Consider the following 14412-nt stretch of genomic DNA (forward strand, 5'->3'; position numbering starts at 1 on the left):
TTTAAAGGCTGCTCTGAGTTACTAATAGAGACGGTTCTAAAAGATAAGGCTTCGAGAACCTTACTTTAGTTGGTGGAGGCTTAGTACATTTTCTTCTGAAGCTTTGGCCTCAAACTCGAAAGCTACTTGTAAAGCATTCTCCAAAGCATTTATACTAAGCAGGTCCATTTTTCTTTGGATATTTTGGTTGAGAGTCCTCTGAGAAGTGAGTCGAGGAACTTCCAATTCGTCACCATGGACTTGAAGCCATCAAAAATATTGTTTGATGCCTTTGACTAGGTACTTGCCTTACATGAATCCACTGCTTCATGATTTCCTCTGCTTTCCCCTTCAGGTATAACCTATCTTGTATTTCTTGCTTGAAGCATATCAAAGTTTGTGTAGGAGGTGAATTTGAGTTGACTAAGTCTCGTACAAGAGCCCACCGCCATGTTAAGGGTTGGTCGCTCCATACTGACTTCTTTTAGTATCAACTTCTATGCATCATTCAGTTGTTATATTTGAAAGAAGGCTTCTCGTACAAGAGCCCACCACCATGTTATGGGTTGGTCACTCCATACGGACTTCTATTAGCATCAACTTATGTGCATCATCCAATTGTTACATTTGAAAGAAGACTTCTAGGCTTTGTAATGAAGCATCCATCACTTATATTTTAGGATTAAAAGCTTGATATATAGTTCATATATCAGTGATGTTATTGTCCCATAATACCATAAGACTGAAAGATTCATATCTGGTTGGAATTTCGATGATAATGACAGCCTCACATTCTGCTAGACTCCACATTTTCTGAAAGGCCGGGAACATATTTTTCATTTTAGATGCAATTGTTGGTTGTCAAATATGTCTTATACATTATTTTTATTGGACTTCATGCCTGTAGAGATATTTACTCTTGGCTACTTCCCCAGCCATGATAGAGAAAAGGAGCCCAAACACTTGTGAAGCTTCTTCCTCTGCATAGGTGGTGTGTCAAAATGGGTTCTCTTTTTGGCAGACATTTGAGTAACGGTCTTCCGCCAATATAAGATTCTGGTATGCAAGTATAATTTCAACATAGAATTGCCTACATGAACTTAGACCTGAACATTGCCTGAGAATAGAGACTTCAAAGCTAGTTCTTCAAGCGCATGTAATGTAGATTCATTTAGAAAAAGGATGCGTGAAGACAATTGTAATGTTGAAGACAGACTTTGATCACCATATTGAGGAACTAACATTGTGCCCGAGCCCTACTGGCTTGAGAGTTTTGACAGGGTTTGTGTTCGACTAATATAGTCAACGAAGGTGAGTATTGAATAGGTTCTGATTGGACCACAAAACCATGATGAGTCTCAATGATTCCTCAGCAAGGCATCAACCAAAACAAAGCAGGAATTACACAAGCCTTTCGGGATGCTCTCTAAAGAAGCATGAAACTTCTCATTGTGTTCAGCAACATTTCTATTGAAGGTCAAGTTGGCTCATGTAAAGCAAGGGAAGTTTTGCATCTTCCACAACTTCACATTGTCAAAGACAGTCGTATTCTCTTGTCCAATGTAAGAAGAGAGAACACTTACAATGCAATATATTCATAAAAACATACTAAGAAATGATAGTTATCAAGATAGAATCTGAATTCAAATGTGGATACCGTACAATACAGAAAACAATTGGCCCACAAAACTACAGTTCAGAAAATTTTAGGAGTACTCAGTATACATATTATTAAAGCAAAAACATGCACTTCTTCAAATTTATTGAAAAAAATAGGCATGTGGATAGTCCAGACTAATTTTATCAAAAATTTTAATGATTGTATAACATAAACCCCTACAAAAATGCTCAAAGGTCCGTTGAGCCTTCTGATGCAATCCCTTCAAGAAATGTATTTCCTTATGATACACTATAAACTGTACGAAACCCAACAAAAACTAGAGTAGCAGGTCTTCTCTAAAGAACATTAGATTTATTATTGAGATTATTACAAGTTTGATTTAAAAAAGTTGATAGCCATCACACTATTTTCTTGTGCTTGGTGGGCGTATGTATTTGTTTGCGTGTGTTGTGATTCTACTTTTGATAATGCAAATGATGTAACCTATTCTAGGTGTTCTGGAAGTAAGAAGGATATGCACAGACATTAGGTACACCCTTTCAAGTTGAAAAAAAAAAAAAAATAAGCACATATCAAACAGAGAATATATGACTAAATACCTAGTGGAAGCTACTTATTTAGTATGTTGGCTCGGTTGGCATGCTTCATTTGAATGTAACTTTGTTTATGAAGGTCTAAGCAGGCCTTTAAGGTGCAGGCAACAGTGTCCCAACTACAAATGCAGTCTCCTCGAGACTTCACACATGAACAAAATAGACAAACCTCTCTAGGCATCAGCAGCAGCATAGTCTTCTGAAATCTCCCATGGCTAGCTCCTAAAACGTCGTTAAACCATGCACTGAATCATTGTAAACGCTCACTGTATCTTAAAAAATTATTATTACTTGTAAAATTTGTCATTGAAAACAGAATTTTTGTGCGACAGGATAAACAAATTAGTGCAGCACGGACAATCAAGTGAGGATCCGCAGGTTGTTAAAAGGCGAGCCCGTTCGAAAATGCACCTCCCCTTTGAACTTTCTCATTAAATAATTTTAGGTCGAGGGGACCCATGTGAAGGCTTCATAGCAGCACGGATTAAGAGCATATGGATGCTGGTTATATGGATCTTTCAATTTTTGTAACATGTCAAAGGCTGTACTTGAATGGAGTGGTGTTCATTTTTTATGAAATGAAATAAAGTGCGAGGTTGAACTGCAGGGAAAATGGACACCATTTTTTCCAATAGAATTAATTTAGATTTATTTTAAATATAAATCTAACATGAGTTTAGAGGGATTTAATTTATTTAACAAATATTATTTTAATGTTTTGTGTGGTTATTTTTTTTATTTTTGTTTTTGTAAAGTTTTATTTTTTATTTTATTTTGGTGGATATGAGCAAAATTTCAGCTTTGATGATGGAGGGACACCCTTACACATCATACTCGATCGGTTTAATGAGACAAGTAAGAAACTTGCAAACTAATGACACTAAGTAAGTTAAAAGACAGGAGAATGGAAAAAAGGGATGCATGGAAGGTGTTGAGTATGAAATGATATAGCCACTCTATTTTAATTTATTTAGGCTTATTATTCTTAATGAGGTTGGACAAGTCCCTATATGGTTACACTTCACTAGAAGGAGGATATAACCACAAAAATGAAATAATGCAACAAGTATAAGTTCCAAGCATCATGATTCATTTCCAACTTCAACCCACAATCTTTACATCCCAATATACTAAATGAAAAATATTCTTATGAATAAATGACTAATGTACCTCATGCGTGTTGAGTCTCCATCATTGGATGAGTACACTTATTTCAAAAAATGACCTGAGCATATGAGAAAGATGCATCACAAGAGTTGTGTATGTGGATAATGTCAATTATTATTTCTATAATGTGAATCATGGAGGGATGATGATTATTATCTCATGATGCCCATGGCTTCTTTCAGCCTGCCCTTCACCAGGTATCACCGCGGGGACTCCCAAATGAATGGCAGAACGAAGATGCAATACACGGCCGAGGGGATCGAACCCGCGACGTACATATATCTCCAGTTGCTGGAAAAGTAGGACAGAGCCGGCAGCACTGCTATGCCGAGAGAAAAGAAGTAGAAAGTCGACATGCCAACCGGTGCTCTCTTGGACGGTCCGACGGCTTCCGTCGCCAAGACGAACGACGACAACCCCAGGCCACCATTGCTAATTCCCGTCAATAGACGGAGAATTAAATAAACCCAGAAATTCGGCGACATTGCCGTCAAGAAACCAAAAAATGGCATTGCAGATGCAGACCAACTTCAGGACACCCTCACGCCCCAGCGAAGAATCCGATAGATGCCCAGATATCCCTGCACCTGTATCAAAAAATAAATCAGAAACTGAAAGAAAATCTTAATGGCGATCAGCCGTCAGATATAAAAGCGCACAGGGGCTGAAAATATCAATTACCGAGCAAACACCCGACAAAGAACGCAGACTGCAAAAACCCAACTTTGTATTTCTGGCCGCAGACGAGATCCCATCCGCAGACCGTCGAAACCCCGGGGCCTCCGTCCCAGTCCCATGAGGCCGGGTCCATGGAGCATATAGATCCCGTCGGGCTGCAGGATTCGAACCTTGGCTTCACGGAAAGGAAATCCTCTGGAGTTTTCCCTCCATTGCAATGCCAATGGGGTTCATAGTCGGCGAAAATCATGACCATCGTAGGAAAGGCCTCCAGTGTCCGTGCGAGGCTCGACAGCAAGAAATGCTTAATCTGCCACCGCCCGAACAATAACTCAGAAGACACAGAGGCCATTGGGTTGGGAGACAAAAGGACAGTGTGAGGATCAACGACCAAACTTCCTTCAATCGTCTAACACCACAAATCTACGGTCAACAATAAGACACGGCATCGGCTGGGGCAATTCATTTCAAAGGGAAATGCCTTACGGCGTAATGAATTGAATTTTGTATCCCAAACTCGGTCAACATTAAGACACGGCATCGACTGGGGCAATTCATTTCAAAGGGAAATGCCTTACGGCGTAATGAATTGAATTTTGTATCCCAAACTGTTTTCGAAATTATATCCATATGGATTAACTGTTAATAGTTGTTGTGAAGATCTATGATAAACACTTCACTGTTTTTGTGGAGATCTATGATAAAGATCTATGATAAACACTTCACTGTTTTTGTGGAGATCTATGATAAACACTTGCACTAGTGGATCACTTTGAAGAATACCTGCAACCAGGGCAAAGCCATGTCCAAATGAGTTGGTCAGCTAGCCAAATAATGCTAGAACATAAATTATAAACTAATGAATATATTCTCTATTCTCAGGAATCCTCTGCTTTTTATATTCGGATCATATAGATAATGAGATCAACATATATGAATCAGAATAAGTGATTAATAAACCAACACAAATCCACAATACAACGAAAGTCACCTTCCTGATCTTAAAATGACCTTGCATTCTGCCACCAACCAGCATTTTCTATTAATTAATTTAACAAGAGTTCTCTCTTGTTTATTTAAACTGCATGACTCCATTCCATTAGGCCTGCACAAAATTTAATTTGAATATTATTAAATGCAGGCCTGCTAATGGTGATGGAGTAGTTGATGGCCACCATTTCCAAATCTTATATTAAGTCGTAGAGATGGAAATCGTGCTATAAATATATATATATATATATATATATATATATATATATATATATATAGTTAGTCACATTAGCAATTATAATTCAATGGTGCTGGCTTGGGCATTGATTTTGAGAATATCATCATTCAAATTCAAAATTCAAGTAAGCAACCTGCCTACTACTGCCTACTCTTTCCGAATCAAAAAGGGAAGTTATTGGTTTTTTCTCATTTCAAGGATAATCTGTGTTATGAACTCACAAAGAGTTTATTATAGATAATAGAATTTTTCGTCCAATTTCTGTGTTGCAGGGTTTTTTTCTTTTCTTTTCTTAGTGTTGTTCCCTGCAATTGGAAGTTATATTGAGTGGTAGATTCATCGTAACTGCTATGTATTAATCATGGATAGGGATCATTATGAATAATATGTACATGTGCATGGGAAATGATAAGCTCTTGCTGCTTGCTCTATTAATGATGAAGGGAAAGCGTGAACTTTCACAGGAAGTCCTCAATTTTTGGAATATTTGATGGCGTCTAAGCTGGCGGTAGAGGATAACTTTGACTTTCTCCATCCATGGCACTGAAATTCTATCTTCGCACAGATTTTCCTAAAGCTAGAATCTCATCAGAAAGCCTTTTCAACCTTAAATTTCCGATAAAACTTTAATGCTCTTAAACTGTTTAGGTGTGCGTATTATATGACTTGGAATTCTGAAACTGAGTCTAACTTGAGAGATTTTGAACCAGAACTCCTTGATGTGTCAGTCTTAATTATTCAAAATCATTGAAATTGGTACATCCAGGAATTTTACGAAGTAAAGATGGAATTGTACCACTAAGTAAGATAAAACAAGATGGATTTCTGCGACGAATTAATAGATCAAAACATCATAATGAGAGTCCATGAACTCATGGGTATCTTAACGTAGATAAAACTGAGTGAATGAGGAAACTTGCAGGCATAAAGTAGAAACCTGAGCTTAGAGAAGCCAAAAAGCACAGTAGATTTTGGAATAGAAATAAGCTTTCCTATTTTGGGTATTCTAAGATATCTGTTTTTGTATTTGAAAAATCAGGTGACGTGGCAAATTTATCTCGACACCAGACTTGTGACTGAATTTTGATAATGTTGGTCTGTGATGAACAATTGAAAGGCTACAGTCCTTAATGTGAATAACCTATGCAAAATTATCTTTAACTGCTTCAATATAAATGAGTTCCATGGCCTTACAAGAAGGAAAAGTGTCTGATACCAACTTGACAACTTCTGATAAAAACAGCATACATGATACAGTACAGAAAATCATACAAAATATTAAGAGTTCAAAAAGAGAATTTGTTGGTGGAAGTACTCTGGTAGAGGATCTCGATGCTGAAGGTGCACTCAAATATCATAGAAGGAAAAGCAACCGAAAAAATCCCAAGTACTTTCAGAAAAGAAAACTTGTTGCTGGAAAGAGCAAATCTACATCTTCAAGATCATTCAAAATATACCAGGGATTTACCGATGAAAACCATCCTGCAGCTCTGAATTCCTTCCATGAGTTTACACTGCCTGTAGATGAAGATGATTTTTCATTGATTAGTTCTCCCGCTAATACTTGCAAAGAAGAAAGCTTCGAACTTGTTTTAGATGACAATGGGGCTTATACTATAGACCCTTACATTGGGCCTTATGATCATAAAACTTTAAGGGAGGAAAATCTGCAAAACAACATCGACATACAAAGAAATGTTGAAGAGTTTGGGGGTTGTCAAACAATTTCAAGAAATGGATGCAGACTTCCTTGGTCCTGGTCTGGAAGGCGAAATGGTAGAGGTAAAAAATTGAAGGGCATCAGAGGGAAGAGGTTTTCATGTGGTGTGCTGGTTGCCAATAGGAGAAAATCACTCTCTGATTCTGCTAGTACTCTGCACTATCAAGAACCTATTCAATTTGAATATGTTACAGATTTTTCTTCCTCGGATTGCTCCTATTCAAAGGATGAAACCCCATTGGTCAGATCCCCCCCCACACGAATGTTTTAACCTTGGACTCGCCTCTGGACGATTATGGTGATTCTCCCCATGTAAACAACAGACGTTTCAGTGAGCTAGATCTCCATCCTCTCATCAAAACTCATCACAGGACCAGAAAGTCAGGGATTAGTGAATATGAGACAGAGGAGGAATCCTTACAGATGAGGACTAACGAAAACATGTTAGTGAATAGAAGCTTGAGTCAAAAGTACAGTCCCAAGTCTTTCGAGGAACTGGTTGGGCAGAGCATTATTGCTCAAGCTCTTTCCAGTGCAATTAACAAAGATAAGATTGCACCCTTTTATCTTTTTCATGGTCCCAGAGGTACAGGGAAGACATCTGCTGCAAGAATATTTGGTTTTTCTTTGAATTGCATGGCTGATTGCAATGCAAAGCCCTGTGGAAATTGCAACGGGGGAAAGAATAAGAATAAAGAATAAGAAAGCTTTCGCCAACAGAGAACGAGAATGCCGAGGAGCCATGAAATGAGTGACCACAAAGTAGAGCGATCAAGTGAAGAACTGGTGTGAACTGGTGTGAATATTCGGCTCACTGTGTACCATGGGTTTTCTGTCACCTTCTTCACCGCCGAATGGATGGACGGCTCTCCTCACCACACCCTGCCATCTTCGTCAAGGGACATGATCCGCTTCATAGAGCTCCCTGATGTTCAGATCGAAGGGGATCGAGGCGCCTCAGATTGCTGTCCTCTCTCATCCATCCACAGACGCTTGGCCTCTCTTCGGTGACGCTTGGTTTCTAAAAAGGCTGATGATCTAATGGTTGGAGTTTATTCCATCGTCTAACAATCGATCTAAGGGCCCATAACCAGACACCGCGGCACGGAGGGGAGTTCCTCTCAGAGGGAACGCCTTACGGCGTAATTACGGTATTCCAACCACTATTTTCTGCCATTTTGGCTCCGAAAAATGACATTTCCTAAATTTAAGATCAATTTTCTTTCCTGATTAAAAAATTGAATGATATAAATCAAGTACATTGTTGTAATAATTATTTGCCATTGGTATAAATTTAAATAGTCTAAAAGGTTTGGAGACTAATTGAATCCTATGAACTTGGAGTTTGACTATTAAAGATAACACATGAATGAACTGCCAATGAACTGTGTTCAGAATCTTCCTTTTAACCTCTGAAAAGTAAAGAAACTTTACACTGCCAGGAAACAACACGGGTCCCAAGAGATTTCGAAATTTCCAAAAAGAATAAAATGATAACTCTATAATATGACATTTGGCTGTCAGCGACCTGAAGTTGAAAAAAAAATGTTATTTAAAATGCATTTATGTTACAAATATCCATCAAAGACGCTAAGCGAGATGAATATGCTAACATTACAGATAAAATTAACAAGATCCAACCATCCGCCAAAATGTAGAGAGACCAAAAATACAATTCGCAATATTTTAGTATATATTTCAGTTGTGCTGTAGGGATCTCCCCTCAATACATAAAGAACCAGCCCAGAGATGCTGCATAAAGCTACACTCGCTTAACAAGTTGATATTCCAGATTCTCCTGTAATGTACACTTTTGAGAAAAGCACAGCCTTTCTCTAAAATCTATATACAGCTTCTAGCCATCACAACTTGACGACATGGCTCTCTAAAACTGATAAACTGAGATCTTCTCTTGATTGTGATCGTCGACTCTGCAACCGCATTTGACCTCTGTGAGGCGTCCACAAGGGTCCAGTATCAGTTTGTATTTGCCCCAAATTTCTTGGAAAACACAATCCAACTGACACAGTTGACTGGTGCTTGAGAGAATCAGCATGTTGCACACTTCCACCCGCAAGGCTTTGCGCAAGTCCAAATGGTTGCTGACACCCTGAATTTGAAGGGCTAAGTGGTATCTTTGCTCTTCCATCCCCTGAAAATAATGAAGAAAAATAATTCCAGTTACATTACAGAATATGATGCTTGGGAAAACACAGACAGAAATCATATACAATTTGCAACATCATGATTCATAACTGTTTTAATTTCATTTCAAGGAAGAATAAACAACATTATTAGAATTACATGACAAATGAATTTGGAAGGTTTCCTGTGATGAGATCAATAAAGTAGATACAAAATCCTTCTTGTAAAGTAAAACTAAACAATAGAAATCTTAATGGCGACCACATGAATTTCTATCCCATCCAATCAGGATTAGTAGACTGAGCATGTTATTAAAAGAAGCAAAGCTTCTCCCCCGAACCACTTATAGGGAAGGCAGTTTCACAACACATGAGACAGAATAAAATGGGGGAAACTAGTTGAAGGATCAAAGCACCAAAGACAATAGAAACAGATCTACAAACTGTAGTCCTGGACTTAAATTTCAGTTCAATGATAATACATGAGAAGAGTAGAACATGCAGCCTACCTCCTACAATGGATGTCAGCCCATCCCCTAGAATTGCCTTATTTGATCCTTTTTTAGTTTTTTATAGTAGCTTCAACCACACCAGTTAGCAATTCTGGAAATGAGTTCAAACAACTTTAGGAAAATGGAAAAGAAGAGATGAAATTCCTCATTGTAAATAAATGTCAGTTGCATCAGAACCAAGCCCATAAAAAAAGAAATCCAATCAGATCCAAAACGTATCCATGTTTACAGTATGTGTAAACAAAGCTAAAGCTTTTGGAGAGATGCAAAAGTGGTGAACTTCTATTCGATCCTTGCTAATTCTGTCCATGATATGAACAACTTCCCCATATAACTCCGTTTGTCAAGAATAACTTAGAGCAATGCCTTTGGAGAAAAAAGGAAATGATAAGCAAATAATGAGCATGTAAGAGGTTGGGGAAAGTTAAGCCTAGATCACACGGGAAACACATTCAACTTGAGTTTGTCACCATGTTGATGGTTATCCCCTGGATTAACTACCTACGAAGGTGCACTGTCTTCGATATCTCTTGCATGTAAAATTTTCCCTCAATTTCCAGGATCGAAGAAGTATGCATTGTATTAAATTATAACCAAAATTGGAATCAAACTATTCTAATGTTAAAAACTTCTTCTGAATGTCACTCATCAGAAAAGGAATGCATTGCCATGGATCAGTGGCCAATGAAGAGGAGCATAAAAAAAATAGTGACAAGCATGATCTGCAATGTTACAATTGATGTTATAGCTCAGATCTTTTTGACACATTTCACAAGCAGGGAACAAGGAAAGAATCCTGAGCATATGACCAGAAACAAGGGTCAACTAAGATGCCCTAAGGCACATGCCAAGAAACGTGTTGGTGTGAAAACAGAACTAGAGAGGACACTCCTTTGTGACCAGATGCTGAAAAGAGTCATGGCTATGCAGGTTAGCCCAGTAGCAAATTTAGGCACTATGGATCTGGTCTTGAATAGAAAAAACGAAATAACTAATTGCTAGATTCCTGTTTGCATATTAAATACAAGGGGTGAAAAACATATCATTAATAATTTCTCAGTACTACAAGGTACCTCCAGGGAAATACACTTGCTGTTTCTTCAATTTGGTCGCTTCTTTAACATAGTTACGACACATACTAATGACCACACAACATTTCAAATTCAAGTTAGCCTCTTTTCCTAAATGACTATCTCGTCCGTAGAAAAGATCAGCTCTATAAACTCTATTATAAGGTTTATTAAGGAACACACACATGGTATGACTTCTACATTTGAGAAATATATGTGTTTTATAATTAAACAAGCTTTGGGAAGTATCCTGTGTACAGTGTTAAATCTTTTATATTTGCTTTAAGGAAGGCATGCTTTTTGAAATTCATGGAATCTCCAAATGTTTCATTGTCCACTTTGACTGTTTGACATAATCCAACAACGTCAACGATATCATGTAGAATGTCATCGAGTATCCCATTCTTCATATCCACAGTTCTTGACTCACGCAAATGGTGCATCAAAGGCACTTGGTTTCATCCTTGTGAACAAAGCATCCAGGAAGGGAGGCACCTCAGCTCACTTGGAATCCCAGAAACCTGATTATGAGGAAACATTAGATGCAGCCACAATGCCACATTATAATATACCCATTTTCCACACAATACTGCCATAGGTGTTCCCAATCATCTGAAACACTTCATAGACTTTAAACCTGTTCTGCATTTAATTGTGTAGTAATCACAAAAATGAAAAATGTGGAACAGCAATAGCCAAACATATCAAGAGCCCATGAGCTTTTAGTCTTGAACAGCTCATGACCTGAGGATGCCTCTTCTGTGGTTTTACCCTTGTTGAGATTAGTGGAACATGAGAAAATTAATTGACATCCTCAACGAGAGTGAGCTGACTTTATTCCACATACTACAGGTTCACATGTACAGATCCTTTGTTGTGTGTTATTTTTTCATGGAACAAATCATCATCATGAGTATAGTTACAGAAATTATAAACTATTGCTAATACTCAGCTGAGCACTAGTCCAAACTAATCGTATTAATCTTCTCAAAACCTTTGGCAAACCAAAGACAACCAAGCATGGCACTCAAGCAACAAACACTTGTAAATTCAATAAGAAACTTAAGTGAAAATTTTATGCAAAAACAGGGGAATCAACATTTCTGTAACCACGGAGGTTAAAAACTTGACATAAGCATAAGATGCAGCGAAGAGTAATAAATGCATAGCCTCTGAAAGAAAAGAGAATTAAAAGGCAACATAAACACAAACATATAGAGGCAGATTGTCAAGTGAGTGAAGGAAAAGAAAAATGATCAATTAAGATTATTCAATTGGTAAAATAAGTTTTTTCTGAGTTAAGGATTCTGTGATGTGAATAACTTTGATTAATTTTTTTTGGATCCATCACACTGAGTTTTTTGAGTTGATATTTGGAGGCTTCGAGCCAGCAAGTGTTTTTTGAGTCCTGATGGTGAGCCACTCTGGCTGGATCAAAATGTCAACTCAAAAAACTCACTGTGATGGATCTGGAAGAATTTAATCAAAATGGCAAAAAAACTGTTGAAGATGAATAATTTAAAGTTTCAGTTACAGAGCTTACCAGAACGACTTGGAGAAATTCCATTACCGATGGAACAATGCAGCACCTAAAGTCCAAGTAATGCTACCAGACCCCACAACTACTTGTTGCTCCTTCAATTGCAAACCATCTCTCAGGAGTGATACTATATATGGAGCACGAAAACAATATTGTTCTATAAAAGGCTGTGGAACAACACTCCGCTCAGCATCTTGCCAAGTTTTAGTGCAGAACTCCCGACCCTTCTCTAGAACATCATTAAATGAAGCAGCAGCAGATAGATTAAAAAACTTGAACACAACAAAGAAACCTGACATAGCATAGAATTGCCCTTGAGATTGTTGCTGCTGATCACTGATAGCACAAGGATGTTGTTTGCAGTCTGTCCCTGCCCCCGAATGTGACCATTCAGAGGCATTTATGGTTGATTTCGCTAGAGCTTCACATTCTTCCCAGTTGGGCTCACCAATCAACTCAAGCCCTACTCGAGATTCTTCTTTACTTATGTCTCTTCCACCAACCAGAGGACTTCCATTCTGGAGTAAGAAAGAACACTGAGAACATGAGTATTGCTGTCTATAACCAGCATGTATGCAAGGATGATTGAGATGCAACTGACCACCAGAGAATTTCCCACTGTCAGTTTTTAAATTTTTTCTGAGTAGAAGTACAACGGACTTTTCAAAGGCATCACTTAGGCCATAACCTGTAAGAGAATATGCATTTAGATGGCGTTCCATTGTTCCAATGGTCAGATTCAAGCAATATTTAGATTCAAATGTCACCTGTAATGAGGAACCCCCTAAGTCAAGTGCACCAAACATCTCCAGAATCGGCATATTCTGCAATCTACCCATCATATAATTAAGAGCTACCCATCCATAGTAAGCCTCTTCTACCCCAGTAATTATCCTAACCCAGTTTCTTCGACACATAAATGGAGATTCTTCTAGAATTGACCATGCCTTGTCCAGGATCCATTCTGAATCTGAACTTGGCATCCTGCGAAGCCCTGCTGTGGCCAAAAGGAAAAGAGGGCTATTTTTATGAGCATGAGCCGGTATTTGCTTTTCAGCCCACTGGAGCAGTGGTTCCATGGCTGACCTCAACCCTGATTCATTGTGTAAAAGTTTATCAAAACCAGGTTCAGTTTCCATGCGATGATAAGCTCGACCATTCTGTTGCCTTGACTTGCCATCAGTACCTTCAGGAAATGGGCGCAGCACCATTGGAAGACTCCCTTGATGCTTGCCATCATTCCGCACCCACTCATACACATAAACTCGGGTACCAGTGCTCCCACAGTCCAAAACTATAGAAAAATGTGATGCCTCTGTACTCCGATAAGATTTTAACCAACCAAATCCCGCAATGATCAGAATTAAAAGCATTAAGAGAAGTAAAAACCCAACAGCCACCTTTAACCAGCATTGTTTTCTCAATGGTGTTGAAGGTAGGCCCTTCTCCTTTGAAAAGCTAGTGCCTCCTCCTGTGCCCTCCCTTATCGATGAAGGTTTTGTTCGAAGAATACCAGCACCGCTCAAGGCTAAATCCCCTTCTTCAGAACCAACCTTGCGGTATGTTGAGAAGTCTTGGAGAGACGATGAAAGCCGCAGGCCACCTGTCTTTCCATAACCTGCCCATGCAGACCTGAAGGGTGAAGCTAAGGGCGGCAATGCAGAAGATGAAACAGAAGAGCCAGAAGCTGATGAAGATGCAGAGAAATGACTCGCCGATGATCTAATGGTTGGAGTTTATTTCATCGTCTAACAATCGATCTAAGGGCCCATAACGAGACACCGCGGCACGGAGGGGAGTTCCTCTCAGAGGGAACGCCTTACGGCGTAAATATGTTGATATTGGCATTATTCTACGTGTCAGGCATGTCGAGACAGAATATATACAACAAAGGAGTGTAGATCTGTGTGAGTACATGGCCAAGCTCGCCGGCTAGAATACGATCACCGTGCAAAGAATTGTTGTCTGGAGAAGTGTTAGTTATATATTTTTGTTTCATCATCTTTCTTTCCTACCTAGAAATCAATGACAAACCAAGCATAGTAACATTATTGATTTTTTATAATTATTTTAATTAACGCTAACCAATTATGTATATTTATTTTTGTTATTTTAATATAATTGTTTGTGTAGCATTTAGATAATATTTTTGGCCGGTAA

At 38.5% G+C, this 14412-nt stretch overlaps 1 pseudogene across 1 annotated transcript; it reads right to left on the reverse strand.

Annotated features, from left to right (window-relative positions):
• Positions 1-8652: 8652 nt before the first annotated feature.
• LOC149143177 (putative apyrase 7 pseudogene) lies at positions 8653-13988 on the reverse strand (annotated as a pseudogene). Its single transcript, XR_016265104.1, has 2 exons — positions 12256-13988; positions 8653-9138 (listed from the first exon to the last, which is right to left on the reverse strand). The product of XR_016265104.1 is annotated as a putative apyrase 7 pseudogene (transcript).
• Positions 13989-14412: the final 424 nt, after the last annotated feature.

Source organism: Pinus tabuliformis, chromosome X (genome assembly GCF_031772625.1).
Source record: "Pinus tabuliformis cultivar Carrire ecotype Pingquan chromosome X, CPIR1, whole genome shotgun sequence".
Taxonomy (NCBI): Eukaryota; Viridiplantae; Streptophyta; class Pinopsida; order Pinales; family Pinaceae; genus Pinus; species Pinus tabuliformis.